The sequence below is a fragment of the Platichthys flesus genome, chromosome 8, assembly GCF_949316205.1.
Source record: "Platichthys flesus chromosome 8, fPlaFle2.1, whole genome shotgun sequence".
In the NCBI taxonomy this organism is placed as follows: domain Eukaryota; kingdom Metazoa; phylum Chordata; class Actinopteri; order Pleuronectiformes; family Pleuronectidae; genus Platichthys; species Platichthys flesus.
The window spans coordinates 2,978,751-2,984,620 of record NC_084952.1 but is presented as its reverse complement, the minus strand read 5'-3'; positions in this window follow the sequence as shown (position 1 = coordinate 2,984,620).

The following is a 5,870-nucleotide window of genomic DNA, read 5'->3' as shown; positions in this document are numbered from 1 at the left end:
CCTTTAATCTGTTTTCCAATATTTCTTTGCTCCAACTCAAATATGTCATGGTCATAATTCACTTCATAGCTGGAAAGATTTTCTGAAACGCAGTCAAAAGGAAATTCACCAGAGCCGTTCTCCAAGTGGCCAGTCGCTGTTATTTCTTTAATCAGCACTCCTCCTGCAGGGGGCGCCTGAGTGCAGCTGAGAGTGAGTTGTGTTGCTATAAAAACACTTTTCTGAAATAGAGCTTCTCGAGCCGGGCCGCCCTGTCAGTGGACCCGCTTCACTGTCCGGGTCTTGCTTCACTCAGCGAAGCCAGAGTAGCACGACATCGAGCCGAGCCACATCTATTGCAGCTTATTACCCATAATCCAGTTCAGTGCCTCTGTGTCAGCCATCGTGGGCCCTTGCTCGCTCTTTCTGTTGTGTGGAAGCTGCCCTGGTGATTTTTCGACAAATGGGGAAAACATTTTCTGCACTTTGACACAAACATCAAGCCGTAATCACACACAAGCTATCGGTCATGATTTTCTCCCCACAACTGCCGCACACATCCTCCTGCGCTGCGTACGCGTTGTAAACAGAGCCCTGTCTTCTGCGGAGGGCGCTGCGTTGCCTTGTGGGGTTGGACCGCTGCCATGCGGTAATGGAAAAGGAGAGTCAGAGCTCTCCGGCCGTCTGCAAGGTCTTTGTTCCTGCTATTGTCAGCAAGCGCCGGCCGCCGCCGCCGCCCAGGCCGGGGCCACATGCAGTAATCATTTCTGTCTCTCAGAGCCTCGACACTGTGGCAGCTCCCTTTGAATCATGACTTTCTTCCTTCTTCTTTAGTTGGATCTGTGTCCGGTGGAATGGCAGCAGGGCGACACACGCCTCCCTCACACACAGATGTGGTTTCCAGGTGACAGAAGAGGACGATTTACATTTTTTTAATAATGTGTAGAATCGATCTTCAGCTCGTTGCTTTTTCGTCTTCACTGAAAAATGGAGAATGTTTTTGAAGAGGCAGATGTGTATGAACTCAGTGTGAACCTAAGATGTGTGTCTGTGAGTGTGTGTGTTGTGCTGCAAGAAGATTTGTAAGTAGATGTGGTCTTCAGAAAATGATTGGAAAAATTATAGTGGGAACAAAATCCAAGATGAAAAGCCGATTCAGCAAAAGCCTGTTTTCTGGTTCTCAGCTTCTTCTTTCACTTGTGACCATTTGAAGTGAGTTTTACTGTTTTCAGAATTGAACTCTGGAAAATATTTGACTTTCACACGTGAAGAAAAACATCAGGACATTTAGTTTCTCAAATACAGATTTTAGTGCAGGTCTGAACAATATGTAACTTCTTGTCTCAATCAAAACAAAAACAAATGACCGAGAGTTGAGGGACATCATGAAGCAGCATGGGATCAGGGATGAGCTCGTTTAAATTGTATAAATGGTCGTGGTCAAGTGACCAATATAAACAGGAAGTGGAAACGTTGTTGTTTGGTGAATCCGATTGGACGCAATGAAAAGGCAACAAAATGAAACGTTTCATGAAATTGTTGATTTCTCTGGAAATGTTTTAGATTATGTAAGTTTTGTTGTATTTAGACTATTTACTAAGAATTTGTCACATATTACATTTCTACTTTAACAGCTTTTTCACTTCGGAAAACTTTGTGATCTATTTGTTTATATATTTGCTGAAACTCCTTCAGTCACATAAAACCCTTGTCTCGAAGTATAATGATATATTTTCGTCTAGTTAAACTGTTTTCTCTTTGCGATGACAAATGTTATTAACGTGTCGATCAATATGACGGCTCCTCGGCCCCCGCGGAGTTAAAGTATTCATTTATTCTGACCGTGGAGCATCCGTCTCTCTCTGGGAGAAAAAGCATTTAAAGTGTTTTGTTTTCCGCCGCAGCAGCTGGTGCGACCACCCTTTGGGGTTGTGTATCGCCCGAGGGAATAAACGGAGTGACGCATCCTGCACGCCGGGTCCTCTGTCCTCACACACACACACACAGACACACACACCTGATAGACAAATAAGGGCCATTAACAGTGCAGCGACCCCGTCAGTTGTCGTCCTCTGCCCATGCAGCGTTTTCCAGACTGGCTTCTTATCCAGAGCTGGCACTGGAATGCTTTTCATCCTGACTCCGGCGTGCCAAACTTTCCTTGGACTGGACGTGTCGGGGTGGCGGGGGTGTCTTTGTGCTCGCTAATTAGAAGCAGCTTGGTCCAGCGTGCCTGTGGAACCCCCCCCCCCCCCCCCTCCCTCCCTCCCCCTCCTTTACCCAACACAGCACTGTAAAAAATAGGAAAGAATTAAAGGTTTGGCAAGAGACTCTCGGCTCAGCAGCCAAATTTGTCCAGCATGTTCTTCTCTATGGATAAAGCTGCTTTTGTCTCAGTGAGAGGCTGCAACAGTTCTCACTTTCAAAAACATCGAGGACATTTAAAGTCACGAGAAACGACAGGCTGGATCTGCTCAGCTATAGATTGAAATGATGAATTCATGCCCCGACGATCAGATGAGCATCATTTAACCACAATTAGTCAAAATTCTTTTTTATTATGTCACATATTTCAGCAGCGTAATTACAAGTGAAACTAAACCGACTAAATCGTTCTCAATTCCCTAAATCTATGGTACTAGCCTTGATATTGTATTTTATTAAGATGCATAGTGCCATTGAATCGCAGACACCTAGTTCTGTAGCTCTCACAGATTGTATGTAAAGATGGACTTGTGTGTTTTGATCGCCCCCTGGTGGCTGACTGCATGCTGGGATTCCCATGTCCACCATGATAGCAGATGGGACACGGACCAAACTCAAAAGTACACATCAAACATATTTTTAGAGGGACCGATTTGAGAACTGGCAGTTGTGACTCTGGAGGTGTAGGGGGTTGCCCGCTCACCAGAAGGTCAAAGGTTTGATCCCCAGAATCTCCATTCTGCATTCTAATGTGTCCATGAGCAAGGCACTGTGTGATAGACATGTCACCTGAGTGTAGAAGCGCTAAATGAATGTGTGAATATGTGAATGTGTGAATGCAACTTGTCCTGTAATTCACTGGGAGTTTAAAACGCTCTATAAATTGAGTCCATTTAACTTTTGAGTGTTTTTCCTTCTCTCAGTTTCTTGTAAACAAGGTTTGTTAAATTGAAATGAATCAAATCTCCTGTTGTTCTTCACAGTGAAGGAAACAAGAACCTTTTGAAAAGCATGAGTAGTGTCACTGACCTGTGCTGACCATTAGATTTTTTGCTGTTGACTGGTTGTAATATATTTTAACTATTTGTTGTGGACAAGCATTTAAGTTCTGGAGTGTTTGATCCGTGGACTCACTGTGATAGAGAAAAGTTTTTTTTTCTAACTCAATCAAATATTAAATCTTAATCAACCTATTAAAAATTAATCTCATGTGCGCTCACTCAGCTCCTAAGCCTGCAGGAGCCAGCTGTTATCAAAGCGCTGACAGAATACCAAATAATTCCATATCCTTATTAATTTGCACTTTCTAAGGAATCCCGTTTGGGCTTGTGCACACATCGACTGCAAACATAAGAATGTGGAAACGTGGTACAAGAGAAAAAGAAAAGCACAAGACATTTTTGGTTTTGTAGGTCAGTTCATGCTCGGTGTCAGGAGACCAGTACTTCACCGACTGACGACAGCACGTTGGAAAACATCTTGAGTGCAGAGAAGCTTTTGGATGCACGGACCTGGGATCTGCCACGGAATTATGTCTGGATCCCTCTTGTCCACGCATTGCTGACCGGTTTCAGCCAACAAGAGAGGTGGAGGGATGGAGGGATGGAGGGTGGGGAGCTAGATGGAGAGAAGGTTCTGCAAAAACAGCGTCGCTCTGGGTTTAATTGGAAGAGCTCTGGCATTTTTCTGAAATGAAACAACAGGGAAACAGGAAACGCGGCTGCAGCCACAGTGAAATGTGTGAAACAGGTTGTGAGCTCTCCGGCCGCGCCGCCTCTGTAACGACCAGCTCCTGCAGCCAGAGGCTCCGAGGGAAGCTTGTTTCACCAAAAGGTGAGAAGTGAACTCTGGGCACTGTGACGATCAGAGAGAGAGAGAGGTCAGAACGCGGCGAGGGCGAGATAAACAGGGGAACGCCACTCGATCTTTAACGGCCCTGGCCATCTGGGCCTGTCGTGTTGAGCAGACGACCTCAGACGACATCAGACCTCACGTGCTGCGGCTCGATTAAAGCTATAATTACTGTAAACACATCATGTGGCAGGTGATGAGATGGAAAAGGAGACAGATTTGATGAAAGTATCGTGGTCAGGTCCGTACAAAGGTTCCTGAATAGCTCATTGTGTGCAGCGTGATTGTCTCTTATCCTCGGATGGAGTGTTGCATGCTGGGATAATGAGCAACCGTCGCTCAGATGAGTTTGACACAAATGTCACAGTGATGAATGAGAAGGGGCGGGGGGTTGATCGCCGTGCTAATGGGGCTCACTTGGCTTTTGTCAAACGTATTTGAAATGTAAATATTGACTCATTTTCTGCACGTTTAAACCGTTTGATTAATGTTTTACTCACTTCACTTTGAAATTATGTTGTTTAGCATTTACATGCAAAGGAAACAAGAGGAGGAATCCAGATTTACCTGTTTCAATAGAATCTTGTAGAAAACAAAATACAAATCATTGAGTTTATGTCTGAATCTTTAGTTTCACGTTTTCTTCAACAAAGCACGATGTTCATTTTGTAAACGGTGACTTGACGTGACTTTAAATTATCAATAATAGATTTTCTCCACACACTCAAATCCGTGACAACGTGGAGAATGTTTTATATGTTTAGTTTAAGATTGAGCAAATCAATATTTTAATTTTTATTGTCCAACTCCCATCAGTCATCGTCTTTATTTCATTTTGATTCTTTCTCATTATCTCATGTCATCACTTCATCCCTGAACTGACACGTTAAAAATCCATAGTTATTTTTATATTTTAAAGGCAAATGATTCCCAGTGAATCACTGTTTGCTTGGTGCAGCTCAGTTTAAAACAAGTCCTCACAGATTCTCCTTGAATGAAGGAGAGCAAATGATTGTCTAGTTCTCACCTCAGTCCTCGTCTCAGCGTGTCATCGCTTCCCGTTTAACTTTGATTTATCATCACTGCTGTGTCCTTGCTCGGCTGGAACACGCCTGGGATCAGTTGTTAGTCTCTCCCTGTCGGGTCACACAGTCGGGGGGGGGGGGGGGGGGTCCCGGTCTCTGCACACAGATGTGATGCAGAGATCTTTCCACATGATATTGCTTCGTAATCACTCAACACGTGATTCAACCCCATCGTGCAACTGAAGCTGCTGCAGGAACTGATGCTTTTCCAAATGAGTGAAGGTTGATGAGGTCGATTCTCAGTTTGAGATATGTGTGATCATGATTGGCCGGAGTTTTCCTCCCTCTCTCTCTCTCTCTCTCTCTCTCTCTTTCCATGCGACACCCAGGAAACATCTGGAATCGCCATCGGCTGAACCCTGATTTTAGACAGGGAATCATCAGCCGCTGTATTAAGCGTATCAAGCTTCGGAGCCGGGAGTTTGATCAAAGCCCGGCTCACTACACTTTGTCTCGTTCCCCCCCGAGGGCTTTTCATCACATCACATCACAAGGACAAGGAGAAGCCTTGGAAGGAAGGAAGGGGGGGGGGGGGGGGGAGTCAGAGTAATTAAGGCAGAAGTCAAAAGACACAACCTGCCACCGCTGCCAGGTAAAAATAGAAATCTACAAAATGTGTTGCCTTCGAGAAATAAAGATTTTAAACCTTGCAAATTGGATTCAAGTGGTTTTCAGGGATCCAAGGTTCACCGAGCACATCACGGTGCATTTCAACTTTAAATTGGGTTTGGGTGGAGGAAGAAAATGGAG